Source organism: Sus scrofa, chromosome 1, assembly GCF_054392235.1.
Source record: "Sus scrofa isolate SSC_HxYL_T2T_F1_AM1 chromosome 1, Sscrofa_HxYL_maternal_Yorkshire_Landrace_v2.0, whole genome shotgun sequence".
Classification (NCBI taxonomy): Eukaryota; Metazoa; Chordata; class Mammalia; order Artiodactyla; family Suidae; genus Sus; species Sus scrofa.
The window spans coordinates 145,294,065-145,316,303 of NC_139383.1; the positions used below are offsets into that span (position 1 = coordinate 145,294,065).

The 22,239-nt window shown below is 37.9% G+C and overlaps 1 protein-coding gene across 16 annotated transcripts in view; it reads right to left on the reverse strand.

Annotated features, from left to right (window-relative positions):
- LOC102166069 (uncharacterized) overlaps nt 1-22,239 on the reverse strand; it is a 273,766-nt gene that overhangs the window by 150,618 nt on the left and 100,909 nt on the right. For 2 of the 16 annotated variants that reach the window (XR_014814685.1, XR_014814640.1), the window contains exons 3-4: nt 6,083-6,154; nt 4,753-4,878 (exon numbers count right to left, since the gene is read on the reverse strand). The exons of 11 other annotated variants lie outside the window; for them this stretch is intronic. The gene's annotated coding sequence lies outside the window, so the exon portion shown is untranslated. Of the gene's footprint in view, nt 1-4,752; nt 4,879-6,082; nt 6,155-12,807; nt 12,928-22,239 lie in introns of those variants that run through there. 3 more of the 16 variants (XR_014814697.1, XR_014814653.1, XR_014814658.1) reach the window with 2 other exon arrangements.

The following is a 22,239-nucleotide window of genomic DNA, read 5'->3' on the forward strand; positions in this document are numbered from 1 at the left end:
CCCAGGTTAGGGGTCCAATCGGAGCTGTAGCTGCCAGCCTACACCACAGCCACAGCAAGGCCAGATCCAAGCCGCATCTGCAACCCACACCACAGCTCATGACAACGCCTGATCCTTTACCCACTGAGCGAGGTCAGGGATGAATCCATGTCCTCATGGATACTACTCAGGTCTGTTACCTCTAAGCCACAAAAGAAACTCTGCCATACATTTGTTGAGTTCAGGTAATGTGCCAGTCTATCCTTGGTCTGAGAATATAAAGATGTATAACATATGGTTACCACCCTCATTATCCATTTAGAAGGAAATGTAGGTGAACAGCTGTAGTGCAGTATGATGCTGTAATTTAAATGCATACAGGGTGTTATGGGAAGACTGAGAAGAAAATAAAACCCATGGAATTCAATGCTTTTACTATACTTATCTACAGCCTATCTCTAGGAGAAGAGTAGAGATTCTAAGGAAGAATCCAGGATAGCTCTATCCTCAAGAAGTTTATGAAAGCAACTGTCTGCTTTCCCTTCCCTAGACTAAGAAGAAAAAAAAAAACAAAAACAAAACTTAGCTACGTCAGCTCCATTCATTTACTTGAAATCAAATGATTGTTCTTCTTCCTTCCACATCTATAGCTTTATGAACCACGAGGACTCAAATCAATTTGGAGTAATTTCTGTCAGTAATCTGAAATTGGCTACTTCCCTAACATCTGGAATACATGAAGCTCCCCTGCTTGGTTTAATGAGAACCTACACCTTTACTTCCAGTTCCATAGCAATGAGACCTCAAATTAAGTAGCCATGGACCTGTGGATAACTAGTAATTCCCTTGGCCCCTCCAACACATGATCTCTATTTTTGAGACATTCTCCCAAGCTGGCTTCATTATATATGCACAGCCCAGGAGTAGAGAACCAGGCTGTTTCCTCCAAAATACCCAAAGGTTACCATGAGCTTCCTCTGAGAATACTAAAGAAAGCACTAGATACTTCCTATTTTTCATACTATTAAAAACCATGAACTTGAATTCACAGTACAGTAGTCAGTATAGGTACTATCTCTAGCTCAAGTCACTATGTTTAACTTCCTAGATGTATAGCTTCATAGGTGAGCCAGATATTGAAAAACTTTAGCAAAGGAAAGTAGCAAAGCTTCATAAATGATCCAGGATAGTTAAATCTCTTTTCTTTTATCCTGAGTAACCAAAGTTCTTTCTAAATAGCCATTTTAATTATAATAGAAGTCTATTAATTTTTTTTTTTTTTTGCCTTACCTTTGGCATGTGGAAGTTCCTGGGCCATAGATCGAACCCATGCCACAGCACTGACAATGCCGGATCCTTAACTTGCTACACTACAAGGGAACTCCTCTAATAATTTTTCAACCAAGTCAAGAAAGAACAGGGTGTTTGGCCCCTGGCAACAAAATCTATAATACTACAGTTGTAAAAGATCTAGAAAACAAGATTACCTGATTCACCCTGAATAAAGTGAATAGTCTTAGCAACTTCAACCAGGTTGAGGGCTGAAAGAAAGAGCAGTCTTCAGATCTTTGACCTCCTGTGATGAGATCAAAGATCAGGGCCTATGTGCTACCTAGCAGATCACCATGCATGCCCAGGATAAGGTTAAAAGCCTCCCAACCACTAAGAAAGTGAAGGATAATCATCTAACCCAAGAACTGCTAGGAATAGTATTTCTCCAAGGAAGCCATCTATCTGGAGGACATGGACCTGGAGTTTTTATTTAATAAGAAACATAAGAACATTACAACCGGCACCTCAGAAAAGACCTTGAAAGGCAAACAAAGGAGATACACACAAATAATTTCCAGAAAAGAAACATTTCTACAGTTTATTCTGCAAAGGAAAGATTATATAATTGTCTGAGGAGCCAATCAGAGATCAGCTGGTTTCCTTTGCAGGAAAATGTCATACTGAGATAAATATTCAATAATTACATACAGCAGGCCTTAAAGATAACAACTGTTACTGTTTACCATAGGAGATTAGAAATATGAACATATCGATGAATAATAACCAGGACTGCTGATAAGGCAATAATTTTTCACTTTACATAGACTATCAGACAAATAAGTGATAGTGTCTTTGAATATAAGGAACGATGAATCTGTGTGAGGGACTTAGTTGAAAGTACTGGTTTGTTTCACACCAGCTGTCAAATGGGCCTCTCAAAACTCCTTTAAGTATTGAAAACAGTGACCTGGGGGTGAAAGGCTTGTAGCCCAGGAATGGATCCCTTGAGCCACCCAGATCTCAATTCCTAACAATTTTGATTAATCCATGCTGACAAACCAGATTTGGATCAATAGAAATTATCTGTAACAAGAAACTAATTGTGTATTAGTAAATTCAGTGAACTTTTTGGTGGCTTTAAATTTATATGGAAAAGACTTTATTGACTTTTGACATCAAAATTCATACCACATAGGAACATTGCCTTGGGTTATAGTAACATATGGTGTACACTTTTTCTCTTGAGTAGTATGTGGTCTGAAGGCATCTAATCTGTTTACTCATAAACTCTGAATATTCTTTGTTATTTCTGGAGACTTTAGATCTATTTACATAATGTAAAAAAGCACAGAACATGTACCTCTTAACACTACTTTCATACACCGTCCCTGTTTAAATGAAGCCGCAAATCACAGCCAATTTCAAGCCATGCTACAATCTCAGCTCAAATTGTGCAGGGGCTTAGAATAGTAAAAAGATATCCCTAAAGTTGCATCATCTTTAGGAGACAGGAGACCTCAGGTGTTAGAGAGCTGCTGAGAAGCAAAGTGGATGAACCAATGAACCAGTGCTGAATTTATATTGTACTTTTCACACAGGAAGATTATCTAGGCCTCTAGCACACCTACACGTGAATCCATGTGTGACATCTCACTCTTTTCACTTAATTTCCTTATGGACCATTTTTCTGGAAAGGAAGATGGAAAATTTCAGCTAGCCACAAATGGACTGAGACCTGCCAGTATCATTTCACATCGAGCAGGTGTCCCAGACAGGGTTTAAAACTAAGCTACAAAGGTGAAAAAAAAAAAGAAAATACTATTAGAGCTGAACAGATGGCCCTTCTTTAGAGCTATGGCATCAGCTTAAACTGGGTTTGTCTTAGTGTCTAGAATCAAGCCTTGCCTCATATTCTTTGAAATTCAATATTATTAAAAACTTCTTTCTAGCAGAAACTGCTAGCGTATCTAATAGAAAGATCTTACTAATCATTTTTCTCTCAAGGAGGAAAGAAGTCTAAAGGTGAGGGCTTGAGATCACAGGTCTGTGAGGCGATGCTGCAAGGTCTGTATTTATCAAATGCAGGAACCATAAGAAGCCTTCACTTCTTACCCAGATTGCTCTTTTTGTGGCCCCAAACAGAACTGTTCAAACCATTCTTTGTCTTAAATGGATTAAAAAAAAACAAAAACAAAAACAAAAACCTTTGAATATTCACCAGAACCCTTTTGCACACCTGCATTAGTTATAATAAGGATTTTAAGCAGACTATCAGCATTTGTTCTGAATAGCTGCACCCTGTACCAAGCACATGGAGGGCAATAGGTGGAAGGGTAAAGAGCCCTTGTTTATTAGAATTTACATGCTGTGTGAGTCTAAATTGTTTAGCTGCCTGATAGAATTTTTATAAAGCCTAAAATAAATATCCATAAACTTAACAGATATGCAGGAGAACTAAAAAGCTGCTTGTTTTATTTCTTCAAAGGTCACACTTTTTTCCCATGACATAACAGTAAAGAGCATGATAAAATGCCTTCAACATATCATAAATTGTGGAAAATAACCACTGACTTTTCAGGATAGTTTGGGATATAAATACTTGGAGATTAATGTTATAGATGCACTTCAAATATAAGCAAGAAATACTGCCAAACTTATAATTATTCAAATAAATCATAAATGTGATATACATTAAAAATTAGGATATTACCCACACTTAGAAAAATGGTTCTAGAATAGTCCAACTTACTCATGAAATACATTGGGTTGAAATTGTATAAGTTTGAAAACCACTGACAATGGACCCAGGACCATTATTAATATATCTGAAAATCCATTTGATTTTGTCCTCTGGATGTCTCCAGATTATAAATTCCCTGGTTCACTGGCACCACCTAAAGATTCAAGTAATCCCTCAGCCCACTAATGTGTTTACCAACTATCCTAATATCATTTAAAAGAAATAACAGGAGTTCCCGTCGTGGCGCAGTGGTTAACGAATCCGACTAGGAACCATGAGGTCGCGGGTTCGGTCCCTGCCCTTGCTCAGTGGGTTAAGGATCCGGCGTTGCCGTGAGCTGTGGTGTAGGTTGCAGACGCGGCTCGGATCCCACGTTGCTGTGGCTCTGGCGTAGGCCGGTGGCTACAGCTCCGATTCAACCCCTAGCCTGGGAACCTCCATATGCCGCGGGAGCGGCCCAAGAAATAGCAACAACAACAACAACAAAAGACAAAAAAAGACAAAAAAAAAAAAAAAAAAAAGAAAGAAATAACAAAGTAAAAGCAAACTTAGGAAGATATAACAGTAGTATCCTAGGCTCTCTTCAAGAATATTTATCTAAATTCCAATCCACATCTCCAACCCTGACTTGTCATGAAGCCCCATTCCTGTGCATCAACTATGTGTAGCACATTTCCAGTTGAATTTTCCTTAGTATCTCACACATTATAAAACAAGGGTAAGCAATCTATGACCCACAGCCAACTTTGACCAGCAGCCTGTTTTTATAAATGAAGTTTTATTGAATCTCAGCTATACATATTAATTTACATATTGTCTATGGCTTCTTTCACCCCACAATGACACAGTTGAGTAGCAGCAACAGAGACAGCACAGCCCACAAAGCCCTGTACAGAAAAAAAATTTTGGTTAACTTGTTGTAAACACAAAGGAAAACTTAGGATCTTTTTCCCCAACATGTCCCTCTTATCAGTTTCTACTACTATAATTCTAATTTGAGAGCTTACGACATGTTCCGTTTATTACATTGCCTCCATTCTAGTTATACATTGCTGCATAACAGAATTCTCCAAAATTCAGTAACTTACACAACCACCACTGTTTTATATCTCATGATTCTGTGAATCAGAAATTTGAGTGAGATTCTGCTGAGCAATTGTTCTGCTCCATATGGCATTAACAAGAGTCACTCATAGGAATTTATATGATAGCTGACTGATCCAGAGGGCTCAAGCCAGCTTAACTCACATGTCTGGTGCCTTCATGAAGACAGCTGGACAACTGTGTTCAGCTGGGTCCTTTAGCCTGCCCTGTAGTTTCCAGTTTTTGCTCATCTAACACCATTATTTCTTGGTGACTTTCAGGATGTACATCCTTCTGGTTTTTGAGTTTGTTAAGGATGCTTGTACTTGCTTCCTATTCCCCAGAGTTCCCAACACAGTGTCACTTAAGCACTCAAGAAAGGTTGTCCTATTTAATAAGCTTTAACTTATGACCTATTTGCTTCAATAGAATATCTTTCAGGTCTGACTAATTTCTGTTAGGTATCAGGGCTAAAATAATCTATCCTTCAGAACCACACCCTACGTGAATTTAGGAGTGCTTTTCTGTTTAGTGCTACTGTTACCTCTCACAGTCTGGATGAACATGTTGTAACAGAGAAAGACAGTCATGTGGGGTGGGAGTGGAGGAATAAGGATACAGTGTCCTGTATGAAGCGGATACCAAATAAATATTAAATGAAGAGGATCAGCCCACATCATGGCTGATGGATTTGTGCGGAGAAGCCAATGAATGCAACTTTTTAACACAGTCCTTTGGATACTTTTGTTATGTACAGTTAATTCTGGTATTAAAGAGCAAATATAATTTATTTTAAATCTCTTTAAATAAAGTCATAATAAAGGGGAGAAAGTGGCATGGAAAAGAAGTAGATATAATTTGCTAATTTAAGATTGAGTCTCTTAACTACGTCCCACATTTCTTATGCCCTGGATCCATACTTTATTTTGTTTCCCTAGCACCTTAACAGTGCTGGAAACATGAAGGGTATTCAAGAACCATCTTGGTTGTTTAAAGCTGTCTACTTACCATGCTAGTATTCTATCTGCTGTGCAAATAAATGAAATAGATGATGTTCCTGCCATCTAGTTGCAAAACTACCTGAAGAAAGAGACTATTTTAGGCAAAATTGTTCCATTTAGGAGTTATATTTTGCAAAATAATTACAAATAAATTTTTCTACAGATAATACAAAAGAACTTATAAACCAGAAACAAGCTCACAGATTTTGAGTTCAAATTTATGGTTACTATAGGGGAAACCATAGGGGAGGGATAAAGTAGGAGGATGAGAATAACATATACACACTACTACATATAAAGTAGATAACTAACAAAGACCTACTGTACAGCACAGGGAAATCTACTCAATAGTCTGTAATAATCTATATGGGAAAAAAGAATGGATATATGTATATGTATTACTGATTCACTCTGCTACACACTTAAGACTAATACAACTTTGTAAGTCAACTATACTCCAATAAAATGTTTTTTAAAAGTCTGCTGTAATATTTACTGCTTTAGAAACAAACAAATAAGGGATATCTATTTTGTAACAGAATACGGCTCAGTTTGAGTTCTTAAGATCCAGTACTACCACCTTAGCTTCTGGTATTCCAAGACGGCATCAGAAGGAGCCTTGCCTTCTCTTACAGAAAAGCCTAATGGCTAGCTAATTTGGAAAACGAATTTCTTCCCTGCTGCTCTCCTTAACCACAGAGTCATTTGAGTGCTTTACAAAAAAGGCCTCAAGCCTCCTCGTGTTTCACCTTTTCACTGTTCTGCCGATCATTTAGAGGGCAGACTTGTTCCAGACAGCTTTAATTAAACTGTACCAAGGACGCAGATAGATGTCAATGGAAATGATCCATAACATGAGGCTAAGCATGTATTTAACAGTGTTTCGTCCAGTTCAATCACCTTCTAGCATTTCAGTGGCTTTATATTAGCGTAGCAAAGACAATGTGTATATGTGTTTTTTTAATCCATCCCATTAGTGGCCATATGCTTGGGCTTCGATGGATACAAGAACTGTCTGCAATCTGCCAGGGATTTAGGGACATCAATAATTTGTGAATAGTCATGTTGGTACTGGTCGAAGGGTTAAGTGCTCTGCACACCAGGGGCATCTCTTACGGGATTTGAACTCATAGTTGACTATTAGGAACCTTATCCCCTGTGAGGTTTCCGACTACACACTGCTTGTCAGATGCTTCCAGCTGTAGCTGGGAAGCATTATTAGCTCTGGGATGTAAAGATCTGTGTTAAGTACTGATAGAATGGTGTCTTTGAGTTAAAAGGCAGGGAGAGCATGTTGTGGCAAACTCACGGAGGTTTGCATGTTCCACGTGAAGCATACATTCTTTCCTTTTGCTATTCTTTCATACATTCCTCGTGGCTAGATAACACAGCATCCTTTGGAGAAAGAGTGTATATTTAACATTTATTCCCAAAACTTTCGGGTAGATTAGACTATCTCAGCCAAAGTAGAAAGACAAATGTCTCCTCCAAATAAGAGAAATTGTACCATGAAAAACTTTTCTTCCCATTCTCCCACCCAGAGGGTGAGGAACAAGTGACATGAATTAAATTTGAAGTTTGGCCTACAAAAATTTTTGAAGTACTTGTCTTCCATGAGGATTTCTCAAATATGGTTACTTTAAATACTGACAACAACATAGATCACACAAAATCATTTACTTCAGAAGCTAGCCTGTAACTTCATGTACACCTAAGCATTGACTGGCTTTGTATTGTAGCCCCTGAACTTGGCACAGTACCTGGCAGGTAGTACTTAATAAATGCTTGCTGGATGAAAGGATTGGGGGATGGAGGATGAATGGATGGATGCAAGGGAATGGAGGGAGAAAGAAAGAAAGAAACACTTTGGAAAATACTTCTGTAAGTCTGACCTGCATGCAAGTAGTTGCTCTCTAGTATTTTCTAGAAGCTGCTTTGGATATGAAAGTGGCTATTTAGCAATAAAACATGTTTCAACAGTTTTAATGGATTTCAGACCAAACCCACATTATTATGACCTCTTAGTATATAGAGACTTAGTTTCTGGATGGGTAAATGATAGGAATAATTACGTTGTGATGACAGGTTTCCATCAGATTATTTTTTCTACCACATATCTAGATGTGGTTTTGGTTTAATATGACTGAATACTCCCAGAGTAAAGCATATCGCAGTTTTTTAAAGAAAGGTAATGATGATTAAGCAGAGAGATCTTTAGTCTTTCTCTCCTTAAATAGCTAACTGATCTTAGAGATAGTTTGTCTAGTTTGCAGTTGATATTCTGTGTGTTTGTTTCCAGTAATTCCAGGCTTCTTACCCTGAAGGAGTTTTACCCACCCCTTAATTGTCCCTAGCTGATGTCTAAAGGTCTTTTTAAACTTCTTAACTGCAGAATGAGGCCTCAGTGGACACCTAGATTGTGTCTGCTTGGGAAAATGCCAAGCACTAATGAGTATTTTGTTTAATGTAATGGAAACTGAAAGTGCACAGTTTCTTCCTTGAGTGATCAATGCCCACTTCTATTGTATGAATGTATCTATACATTCTGAATTCTAGAAGAAAGGTCGCAGGAGGGCAGACCACTTAGTGTCTACCCAGGAAGGATTTGAAGATTCAGAAGTTGTGACTATATGGGGCTTAGAACAGGCAGAAGGTACTGGAGTTAGTACCTTAGCCCCTCCTCCTCTGTTCAGATATGCTATCCTTTCTTTCAAACCCAAATTCCACATTATCAAACTTCTACATTTTAATTTTTAAAATTTTATGTTAATGTATTCCTTAATTATTATTTTTTTAAATTATGCTGTTGAATTCTAGGCCAAGCAATATATACGTCTACATAATTATCTATTTCATCACTATTTTATTATTATAAAGTATTTGTTATATTTTATATTTACATTACTGTTTGCTTTTTTCAAGTTGAAATCACAGTATGTCCAACACATATTTTAAAGTAAATAATTAAAACACTATTTTGTAGTTACATAAAAAGTGAGATTTGGTGAAAAACGAAGCCTTAAGCAATATGATCAAGCATGTTTGAATAAAAAATAATGATTTCCATGTGCTACTAACGTTCCACACACAACTAAGTGGAAAGTGTGGTGTTTCTGAGATTTCATTGAACCATATCTGGTTGAATAGATACAGAGCTCCCTTTGGTTGTGTTTACAATTTATAGCCTACTTGAATGTGCTAGATAATTTTCAAAAGTAAAGATTTCAAGCCACTTAAAAACTCAAAAGAGATTTACCTCTCATCTAAAGCTTCCTGGGTTTAAAGATTTCATAAAAGGTCTGTGGAGATGTTAAGAAAAGATGGGGTTTGAATCTGGAGAATGGAAATAATTCCTCAACTTTGAGTATAATGACTCACTTTCTTTGTTTATTTCCAAACCATCATCTTGCTTCAATCATCTATCATATGCCTTTGGAGACTGAAAGTATGCCTCCCCAAGCCTCCCTGAATTAGAGTTTATAACAGAAACCTTGCCTGACCCTTAATAATTGTTACTTTACTGAAATACTGTAATACCTATACTAAGTTGCTTATTACACCAAACATGAAGTCCTTTGACCCTGAAGGTTCAACATTGATCAGCCCTACTTCTGTCAATATTCAACTGCAGTGTCAACAATTTTCAATGTGGAATAAATTTAGGAATATTCAGGAACAAATTCATTCTTCTTAATCCACAGAAATTCAAAATATTTAATTCCTATACAGTATAATTTTCATCCCATTAAATAATTTGCCTATTTCTTCCATACTCTGCATAACTGGAGATTGTGTGTGAGTATATCACAGATGTGATTAAAATAAGATAGCTATAAATGATCCTTACATTGGGTACAGGATTCATGTAAATATTTTCCCTGATAAAATGTTACTCCAAAAAAGACTTAAAGCAAATGTATTGCAACTTCGACAAAAATGGTTGAGCTATTTTTTAATCCTCAGATCATGATGGAGGAAATGCTTTTAAAAAGAATATTCAAGTGCTTGCTTTGCCCTTGGATAATGCAATAGCAGGTTCATTTTTTTAAGCTGTCATATTTTTCAGATTGTCAAATGCGTATCAAAGAGCTATTCTCTTGGCAAATTTTATGAATTTCAGTTCCGTTTTCTTGACAATCTAAAATTCAATTATTCCAATTATAACTAAAGGTCATTAGTCTAATGTGGCAACTTCATGACAGTTTTAGTTACAAGAGAATTTCTCAGTTTAGAGAGGAAATTCTGCCATATGAGAAATTTTTATTGTACTAAGAAGTTGGATGATATTTGAAAAGATTTTTGTTTTCCTCTTGTGTTTCTATTATTTAGTAATAAAATACATAACTTAATATTTCTTCCAACTCCATATTTTTAATGTCAGCATCTCATATTTCACTTCCATGATTAACATCATCAAATTAATAGCAAATGTGCCTTCTGATATTGCTGGTTTTATCAGCATTAGATTTGGTCTTAAATGTTTCTTTAAGGTTGCTTTCCTTTTTTTACTTTAAATAACCTTAACCTTAACATCACTTTCAGATCTAGGGAAAGACATTTTCATTTCAATCATGTTAAAAGTAGAATTTCTGTTAAGATGAAGAAATCTGAAAATTTGGAGACCTGGTAAATATTTTAACATTGGTACCATTTGGTATGATAATGGAGATTTCCTTAGGCAAAACATAACACAGAACCACACACAGTGGGTTCTTGGGGTCGGACATGTACAAGATACTAGAGTCTTTATCCCTGTCCTACCCCCAAGGAAACTGACTTTGCAGTGGTAGATAAATGTATTCAGTAGCTATTGACTGTGCACCTGCTCTGTGCAAGGTCAACAGTGAAAACTCATAATTTTTTTTTTTTTTTTTTTTTGCATTTAAAGTTCCAGACATTTGTTAGAGATGGATATGGACAAAATGGCACCTGCACTATTCTGGTACCTGTGAACCCTGTGGCATGCTGGCTTAGCACTTAGGCCACCAGACAAGAACGGCACCACTCTGCTTGAGGAATGAGCTCTTCACACTAACTGTTCACAGCACCATTCTGAAATGTCTTTGTCTGAGGCAAAGCTGCCCTGAGGATGTTAATACTGCAATTCACAGACCTTTTGTTAGGCAATAAGACCCAAAATGACCTTTTCTACCTAGGTAAGAACATGTTTTCCTTCAAGAGTTCAAAAATATTCTCTACCAACACAAACTCTCTGAACTTTCAGCTCCCTGATAGAACTGTGTAAAGTCAGCTGCTTCTGAATCTCTGGTTGAAACTTGTACATGGACTGATTTTTCTTTTTCTTTTTCTTTTTCTTTTTCTTTTCTTTTTTTTTTTTTTTTTTTTTTTTTGTCTTTTTGCTATTTCTTGGGCTGCTCCCGCGGCATATGGAGGTTCCCAGGCTAGGGGTCGAATAGGAGCTGTAGCCACCGGCCTACACCAGAGCCACACCAGAGCCACAGCAACGCAGGATCCGAGCCACGTCTGCAACCTACACCACAGCTCATGGCAACGCTGGATCGTTAACCCACTGAGCAAGGGCAGGGACCGAACCCACAACCTCATGGTTCCTAGTCGGATTCGTTAACCACTGCGCCACGATGGGAACTCCTGATTTTTCTGATATTACGTTTTACCAATTACATCATCATCATTTCTTGTCCACCGATCAGAGAGGTTATAGTTGTACATGACAACTGTATTTGGCATCTAGTATGGTTTCCTTATCAACTCACTTTTGAAGCCCAGCATTTAGCAGAGAATGTTCTTTTCTATATAGCAGATTGTTATTTTCACTAATTATCGTGCTAAGCATGCATTTTACCTCCATCATTTGATTTAATCTTCACAGTGATCTTCTAAGGTACAAAGAGATAAAAATGACTAAAACACATCATTACAAACTGAAGAACTGAGACTTGAACTAGGGTGATCTGACATCAGAGCCCTTATTCTTAACTATGTCATTTATCCTTCTTCTCTAAGAATGGCCTTTCTATAAATGAAATTATATACTGAATTTTAAAAATCTGTTGAAGAATAAATTCTAAAAACATAAAAACTAACTCCATCAAAAAACTTCCAAGTTGGAAGTTTTTTTATTAGTGTAGTGAAGATAGAGAAGCATATACATTTACTTCCAATTTTCACGTTGTTACACAGGAGCAGAAAATGAGATAAAAGACAATTTCTGTCTTTTTAGACATTTAACATGTTCTTCCACCACCTAATTGTTTGGATGCATATTCTGCAGTGTCCTTCAGCTTCCCTACGACAGTCAAAAGGTTCTGTGTAGCTATTTGAGTACATGTGATGAGGTTTATTTTGAATAAAGGGTGAATGTGACCTTCATTTTTCCCTGTGATATATAAACATGAATCAATAAAAATTCCCACTGAAACTTCTCCAAGGAATGGCATGTATCTCCAATTAGTCTCATAACTTGTTTCACACTGTTTGGCATGCTCCATAATTGATAGATGTTATTTTAATTCAGATCCAGAGAGAGAGGGAATGAATAAGCTCAGGCCAGAGAACGGGGTATACATCAACTTTTAGACACATTTTGCTCACCCAGTCAATCAATGTTTCTTGCAACCCAACATACTTTGACTGATCTCTCTGAGTAACTCTTATCGTCAGTTCTTAACAAATTACAAAAATGACTTTCCCTAAAAAATCCATCAAATTCGGTGACAAAACTTGCACAAGGTCTAGGACATCCAGGCCATCAATTACCTTTCAAGGGTCGGGGTAGATGGAAAATCTCTTAAGCCTCTATAAGAGACGGCTTTTAAGGAGCAGTTTGGCTGATGGAAACTGGCAGACTGGGAGAGAGAAGGCACTTGAAATCTGAATAAAGAGGTACAATGGAAGTGAGAAAAACATAAGGGCAGAAAGCAAAGAAATATTGAGATAATAAAAAACAACACGTTTTTCTTCATTGTTGCCTACATGATAGCATCCAGCTCCCTTCACACGGCATTCAAGGCCCTCTACAACTCTCCCATGTGTTTTCCATACTACCAGCACACTGTGTGCTTTTTTCCAGCAATATGGCATACCTCGTGTGTGTCTTTCTGATGTCTTTCCTCCTCTGCCCCCATGTCATCTGCTTGGCAAAGTCTTACCCAGTTTTTGAATCTTTTATTTTTTTATTTTTATTTTTATTTTTTTAGGGCTGCAGCCATGGCATATGGAGGTTCCCAGGCTAGGGGTACATCAGAGCTGTAGCTGCTGGCCTACACCACAGCCACAGCAACACAGGATTCGAGTCATGTCTGCAACCTACACCACAGCTCATGGCCGGATCCTTTAGCTCACTGAGCAAGGCCAGGGATTGAACCTGTGTTCACATGGATGCTAGTCAGATTAGTTTCCACTGAGCCATGACGGAACTCCCCAGTTTCTGAATCTTTAAATGTGCTCTCTTTATGAAAACTCTGCAAGCTCTCCTCTCCCCTACCTCTATTCACCACACTCAGCAAGCTGAAGTAACTGCCCAGGCTTCTTAGTACTTTCAGTACCTTCCTTATCAGGCTGACATTTGCTAGGGGTAAAAAAAAAAAGCCTATCTGATTATCTTGGTACACCTAACACATACTCAACATTCAATACACCCTTATTGATTGTATTGATTTTGTGTGTCCAGGCAGCCTTCCACTCTCCATCTCCTCCATGACACCCCTTCTCCCTCCCTCTTATTTTTAGTATGTTCTTCATAATAAAATGATGATAACTAGCATGTGAATAATACTCTATAAATCACAAGCACTTTCAAATCTGAATTCATCTTCTAGGACTGCCATAACAAAATACCACAGACCGGGTGCCTTAAATGGCAGAAATTTGTTTTCTTATAGTTCTAGAAGCTAGAAGTCTAAGATCAAGGTGTCAGCATGTTGGTTTCCTCTGAGGCCTCTCTCCTCGACTTGCAGATGACCTCCTTCTCACCCCCTCACATAATCTTAATCTGTGTTGTCTGTGTCATCTGTGTCCTAATCGCCTCTTGTTATAAATTAACCAGTCATATTGGATTAGGGTTCACCCATATAACTTTATTTTACCTTAATTACCACTTCAAAGGCCCGGTCTCCAAATCCAGTCACATCATAAGATACTGGAGGTAGGGCATCACCATATCAATTTGGAGGGAATACATCGCAGGCCATAATAATATACACTACCTTGTTTATCCTCACAATTAACAGCTGTAGCCTTTATGTACCTTTACGTTACTTTCATGGTGAGATTCTTTAATATACAGCTTCTATGCCTAACTTCTTCAGGCTTCTATAGTCTAGACCTCAAGTTGAAAAGGGACTTTGTTCCTTAATGAGTAAATAAAGACAATGCTTCCACATTCTAGGGTTTCTTACAGAATTAAAATAGTCAAAAGCCAAGGCCCAATGTCAGTACAAGAAGGAAATGGGGAGTTCCCATTGTGGCACAGTGGCCGACTAGGAACCATGAGGTTGCGGGTTCAATCCCTGGCCTTGCTCAGTGGGTTGAGGATCCGACGTGCCGTGAGCTGTGGTGTAGGTTGCAGAAGCGGCTCAGATCCCGTGTTGCTGTGGCACTGGCTTTGGCCAGCAGCTGCAACTCCTATTCGACCTCTAGCCTGGTAACTTCCATATGCCAGGGGAGTAGCCCTAGAAAAGACAGAAAGACGGAAAGAAGGAAATGGAAAAGCTGCCCCCTTTTTAGCACTGAGAAAACAGGAAAGAAAGGTAATACTTTTTTGAAGGGTCATTAAAAGCTTGAGTAAAGATTTAACGAAGGTACATATATGAACCATTTCAACCAGATAAATGCTGGCAGTTAAGAAGGGTGGCTAGTACTTACCCCAAGAGTATCAGCCTACATTCTGACCCTAGGACCTGTGAAATACCCATTGACATGAATGGCTCCTTTGCCGTGAAGAAAAGTGCTACCTTTTCAAAAGGGTCTCAGTTCTAAGCCAAAGTGGGGAATATTGTATGAACTACAGTATATGACTAAAGCCTCTTGAGAGTTCTCCAAATTTCCCTTGTTTCCATGTTAATCAGGGGTAAGTATGGGACTCTTTGGCAATATGAAGACACTATGTTCTACAAGGATCACCCATTTCTGTCTCCTCCCTTATAAATTACTCTCATACTGGGCTCAGAAAAAGCAAATCACCTGCAATGTGATGCATTTCAGCACTGCATTTGAGCTCCAGGTGGAAGGTGCAGTGGAGGACACATTAATTATGACCTAGATTTGGAGCTGGCCCAACCCTAGGCCTGCCTTGCTTCAGAAGGGGAGTCACTATCCCCTGTTCTCTTTTCACTCAAGTGCTGAAAAGTGGAAAAACAATGCAAAGGTTCAAGACATAATCATAAATGATAACTCCTTCCCAATCAAGATTTATTCCCTTCCTTTTACAAGGTAGGAAAATTTGAAATATCCCTATGAGAAGGATAGTTTTTGAACTGTTTTGGGGCTGCTGATTCTGCCCTTACCAAACCATTTTTTTTCTCTCCCCCTTTCGTCTCCCTTTCATTTCCTCAGGGTTTTAACAGAAACAGTTTCTATCAATATGATGATGGAACTTATATGTGTAAATAAATGCAAACAGTTAATAGGTGTAACTGTCTTTTAGGACAATTTATACTGGTGGATGTTTTTTCATAATTTCCCAGATCTGCTGCTGCCAAAGAGAATGATCCAGAGATCTTTGGAGCAGTGTATGCACTTAGACTATAGTAGCAAGAAATCCAGGATGCTGTATAGAAGGTAACACTTTCCGGATTTGAAATTTAAGAATATTTCCATTAGGTTATAGACTTTCACACTGATATTTAACTAGCAAGGTTTTTATACTGGGATACACAAATATATATGTATATTTGATTTTGAGTTCTGGAATCATCTAAAAATACAAAAGTAGGCCAATTTTATTCTCTTTCCTTGATTATATTAACCATGACCTCTTTTTAGAAGAATTTAGGATTTAGTGATTGTATCAAAGTTAGTCTATGCTGATGACTACTTCAGCATCCAAAATACAAAGCTGTGTTAGAAGACTATCAGTACACAAAGTTACAGGCAGTTATAGGAAAGTAAGCACTTTTTAAACGAGCCTTGATTTCCCTCTTGCTTATATGTATCAGGCTGTGAAAATACCTATTAGAATTTTTTTTTTCAGATCTTTGTTGTATATGTGCATGTCTGCCTAGTGTGTCTCATCCTCCCTCTTATCACTCCTTAGCGTTCTTGCTCTTTTTCTAATCATTGGGTGGTAAGAGAAATGGACACATCAGGCTAAGCAAGTAGAGCTTGGAGAGAGCAGAAACAGATTTACTAACTTTGATGATGGCTTCTAGTGAGTCCTTACCACACACATGGCTGCGTTGCCATAAAGCCAGCTGAGCTGATCACCCTAAATAGATTAAAAGATGACATCGACAGATTTTAAGCAGAAGTGATTTCATTCCTTCCTCTCACCAGTTACATGGTTAGCTGGCTCATGCACTGATTTGTTATACCATATAGGGTTGCCTCACAGTCCCTGCCAGCCTTCTGAAGTCTTGATGGCATCAGAAACTGACTTGTCTCCTGGGAATGTACAAGAAAGGAGACCTGAGCTTCTCTCCTTCAAGGACACTCTCTTCAATCCATTATCTCCTACTCATGTATAATGGTCTACTCTATCAAAATACAGTGATTGAATAAAACTTCTATTTCAGATAATGAATGCATTGATTTAATAACGGATTTATTCTACATGGTATTACAGTTCCCTAAATGAACACTGAAATGCTAAAATGGAAAAACTTATCATTGGTCCAAGTTAAATCATAGCCACTTCTTTTAACTGCACACCCTAATAAGATACCAACCCATCTGATACTTCTTTAAAAATGTGTTATATAAGTGCTTAACATTTTCCAGCTGTTTTAAAGCCAGCTGTTTTTCCTATCATAAGTACATCTGGCATCAGGCAACAGATTATAGCCATGGACAACTGACTAATTTATTATGTTTTTATATTTTCATATTTTTGGCAGACTAATCCAGGTTGATTTATTAGCCTAGCTTTCAGAGATGAATCTTGAAATTGTTTGCTCTTAACAACCCTTTTACCTTTTTCTCTTCAAAATCCTAGAATATTTTTGGTATGTCCTAAAATTTAATTAAGAAACATAGACAGGGAGAATGCATTGAACCTTTATGCCCTGTCCTCTGGTGTCCCTTCTGCAGTTGACTTCCTAGAAAGAATTATGGATTTGTGTACCAATGTTGATTTGAAAGATCTTTGTACTTTTGATCTTTCTCCTTCCTAAATTCATTAGGCATGTGGCACTTGTGTTTGTATCCTATTGTGAGAATTCCATTTTGTCCAAATGCAGTGGGAGTTTTGCAAGGCAAACCCAGCAGGAAAAGAATCTGTTGCCTGCCTTTGCAAAAGAAATATGAAGTTTTAAGCCATAGGGAATAAAGGCAAGGCTATTTTCTGTGGTAATTCTGTTTCTGAACCTTGAGATAGAAAGCCCAAGTCCACTCACCTTCTCAGAGCATCTTTTTAATCTGACATCCCCTAGTGGGCCATCCTTTAGCTATTTATGGGAAATCATAACTGCTGGGTTGAATATGCCATATTCTTCCTTTTACTATCCACCCAAGACCCCAAAGTGATGGACGTGTTTTTAATAAATCTAATATATAAATCATTCATCAGATACAGTTCAAAACAGAGCAGCTATCAGAACACCCTGAAAGATTCATTAGAACATTTTTTTTCTGCAGACATGTCACCAAGTTAAATAAATGTATGTCAACTCAAAACCGAGATGAGAAATGGCAGAGTGCTTTATGGGTTGGGTCAAGAAGGAATTCTAGTCTTGTCTCTACTGCTGACTTGTTTAATGACTGTATTGATGTTTATGACTTATTTCTAACTATTCTTCCTTCTGGCCAAAAAACAGACAATGTCTACAGAAGATTTTGAGCTCCTGAGAGAATGGCCCTAAGTACGTTCAGCAGGCACTAATAAAGCCTGGCCTTTATATGCATGGAGTTGGCTTGCCTGGATTCAAGTCCCAGCCCCACCACAGCTTGATACTCAACCTTGGGTGAATGTTCCACTGAAGTGCACCAGGTGGTCTTCTGCTATTATACATAATACCACAATGAACATCTTTTAACATGTAGAAATGATTATGTACTTATATGATTATATCTGTAGAGAGAATGTCTAAAAGTGAAACTCTTCACTATAAGGTTAGGCAAATTTTAAATGTTCATGTATATTGCTAAACAGCCCTCCCGAGAGGCTATACCAAATTTGTACTCCAGGCAGTATGTGTAGATATTTCTCCACACTTCTTTCTATACTATTCACTGGCAATTTTAATTTTTTAATCTTTATCAGTCTCAAAAGTGAAAGGAGAAATTTGACTTCAATTTGCACTTTAATTTTTTGTAGACACCCATCTTTTCACATGTTAGTAGCCATTCATTAGCTTATGCATACCTCATTCCCCATTTTCTATTGGATACCTGGTGGGTTTTTTTAAATTGATTTATAAAGTACCTGGTAGATTAACATCTTTGTAAAAGCAGATCATTTTGGAAAATAATTCTGATTAATTTCAGCCATGATGAATATTTATAATTTTGAGAATTTTATGGCAATTGGCATTACTAAATGAAAAATGATAAACCCTCCCCAGGGATGAATAGTGAAAGGATATCATCTAAGTTATTACAACAATAATCATTGAAATAATCCAGATTACATGTAAGGCACAATGCAAAGAGGTCCAAGGTGTGATCTCTGCCATGAAGACATTCACAGTAAAGAAGAGATGATGCATTCACATGAATTGATAATAATCTGAGACAATAAAAGAAATGAGTGATATGACCATCAATACTCTAGGAATTGAGGAAAGAAAGCTAATTTTCACTGGTGTGGCTAAAGAATATTACTTGAAAGAGGACACATGCTTGAATAGACAGAGAGAAAGATTTCAAGAGTATAAAAGTGAGAAGCAAAGAGAGGAAAGAGTAAATAGACAAAGGTGAATGGGTTAGAGGCTTGGATGAGGGGACAGGGGAAAGTCTATATGGGGAAAGGTGAATTGGAGTCAAACCACTGAAGGGCTTGGGTATCTGGTTTAGCTTGGATTCTGTGCTATAGGAGCAAATGAATGTTTTTGACAAGAGCACTGAAATAACAAAAATAATTTTTAGGATGATAACTTTGGCCAGTGAAAAATAAATGAAGAAATGAATGAATGGAAAATATTGAGTTGGGACAGGGGATGACTATTGCATTTATACTTTCTGTAAGAGAACCAACAATTTAGAGGAAAAGTGGTTTATATTTTCTTTAATTTATAATACATAAAACTGCTATGGAACTAATGCTACATAATGTTACCTGAGAAAAGAAGACTGATCCATACCCAGAATTCTTTGTGTATATGTTGAAGATTCCAGGGCAGTGCCTTTTTCTAAACCTGTGATTCAGCTTTCATACCCCTCCACTTACTCATTCTAATGACAGTAAGCATTTCTTTGTTGGGTCTGGAATTCATAGCAGTTTTTTCACAGACCTAGAAGTCCCAAACATGCTATTGTCATTACACCTCATCTGTCATCCTAAGGAATGGCTTTATTTATTATTGTGATTTGGAGAAATAAGGTGATTGCAGACGGGGCTTAGAATAATGATAGGAAGGTGTTGGCTTCATAGAACCAGAAATTCCTTTCTTACTTCATTTCCCGTCCATGTTGGTAAGGGATAGGTAATTGATCTGAAAGCCCCCTGTACTGTAAATGCAGCATTCATTCAACAAGTATTTATTAAGCAACTACAATGTGTCAGGCACTGTGCAAAGCACTGGGGAACATATATCACTGACTGGAGGAGAGTTTAAAAAATAGAGCCAGTCTTTGCTGTTACAGTCTGATGGGACAAATATAAACAGAGCCACATTCTATTACTGCTCCTCCTCACAGGTGACAAGGGGCAGAGATCGTCTCTCAAAATTTTCCCACATGTAATAACCCTATTCTGTTGTTAGGGTTCTGAAAAACCCATCTCTAGTTAATTCCATGTATTCCAATGTGTACTGAGGTATAATTCACTTCTGACTGGCCTAAGAGAATAAAGGATTCAAATAATAATATCTGGCAAACACTGCAAAATACCAGACATGCTAGTGGCCATGGGGATCACCAAAGAGTAAAACATGGAACCAAACTATAGAATTGCAGAGATACAGTAAGTGCATTTGAAAAAGTAAACTTTTTAATGTGGGAGATAAGTACTAACTAGATAACACAAACAGTATGTGTTCTGGGAACTTAGAAAAGCAAGCATCACTTTCAGAAGGCACTGTGCCTCAAAGGATGGGTTGGGTTTGAATAGGTAGAGGACTAAGGTGGTGTCTGTGGGAGTTAGTGACAGCCCTTCAAGTATCAAGGAGGAAAGCCCAATACAAATTGACTTCTGCAGAAGGAGTGGTCCTGGGCACCCCAGCATGGCTGCAGTCATGGGGTCTTACAATTTAAATTGGTTTATCTTTATCTCTCCATCTCAAGGTTCTGCTTTCCTCTGCACTAGCTTTAGTCCTGGACTGACTGTCTCTCTGTGGTAGCTGCCAGGCTTACATCTTGTTCCCTTAACCATCCAAAACATAGACAGTTTCTCTTTCCCAAGAGTTCTAAATGAACTCCTGTGATTTACCCTGATTAAACCAACTTATATCATCTTCCCACTGCTGAGTCGATCTCTATAACTAGGCGGGTAGAATTCACAGATTGGCTAGGCCTGGGTTAAGCCTCCACCCCTGGAACACAAGCAGGTGGGGTCAGCCCCATCTAAACCCTACTAGAAGAAGAGCAAGAAAGTGGTAGCACCCCAGAGAAAAAAGTTATGCTGTAATTAGAAAAATAACAACAATCATCATCATTATTGCAAACACTCTATAATAAAAAACTTAGTATGAACTGGGTACTGTTCTAACCAACTTTTGTAGGTTACTTATTTTATCCTAACATCCCTGTGAGGTGGGTAATCTTATCCCATTTTCAGATGGGGAAACTGAAGCATGGAGCTGTTAAGTAATTATCACATAGCTAGTAAAGGGCAGATCAGGGGGGGTGAACACAAGCCATCAGACTGCAAGTCCATGGCCTTACCCACTACAGCATATTAAAATTAATTTCTATACACAGAGAAAACAAGTTATGACTTAAGCTCAAAAATGAACAAAGTATATGAAGAACAATGAGAAGATGGGCAGATCAGAAAGACGGTAATTTTGGTCTACTATCACAGCTATAGAAACAATATCCAGGAAGCTGACAGGTTGTGCCATCTTCATTAAGAGGTCAAGTTCTGACTAGATCCAGGCGATCATCAACTGAACTTCCAAGGGGAATGGAATGGTCACCACAGAAAACTCAACTATTCCCCAAAGGCTATTCCAGCTCAATCTTCTCAACAGCTTGTGGTTCACACTTTTATACAATTTACCAAGGACTGATTTCACATCTACGTCTGACTCTCTCTCTCTCTCCTGCTCTGAAACAGCATTCATGCAACATATATAGATCTTAGTTAAAACTAACAATGCGTCTAAAAACACACACGAAATCAAACAATTGCCATTTGGCACTGAGAAACAGCAGATCCAGGCTTGAGTCTGTTTATTGTGCATTTCCTGATGCAAAGAAAAGCAAGCACAGTCAAGAAAACACCACAAAGCATTATATGGCGACAGCTTGTGTGCTTCAGAAGAGAAATGGATACATTAGGAAAAGTTTTTCTCCCTTTGATGTAGAATATGCTATCTTTTTTTGCATTAAAATGGGAGTTAACTTTAAATAAATAAAATTCAGCCTGTAGGCTTCAGAAAACTAATGCTCTCTTTTGACAGTGTCATTTCTCTGATCCCTGAAAGCATTATGGGAGTTAACCTGGGCCTTCATCATGCTTTTCCTTTATGGTATGGAGAGCACATTATTTTTTCATCTCTCTTTTACTGGTTTCCTCTTACTTCCTCTCACATTTTCTCTTTGCCAGCTGTTACTCTGCCCTTTCTGCTTCTCCAAGCGCTATGAGGGCAGGTAGAGAAGGAGTTTCTCCTGTGTCTTTGTTGCAGGTGGTCCAGGAATGGCTGCCTT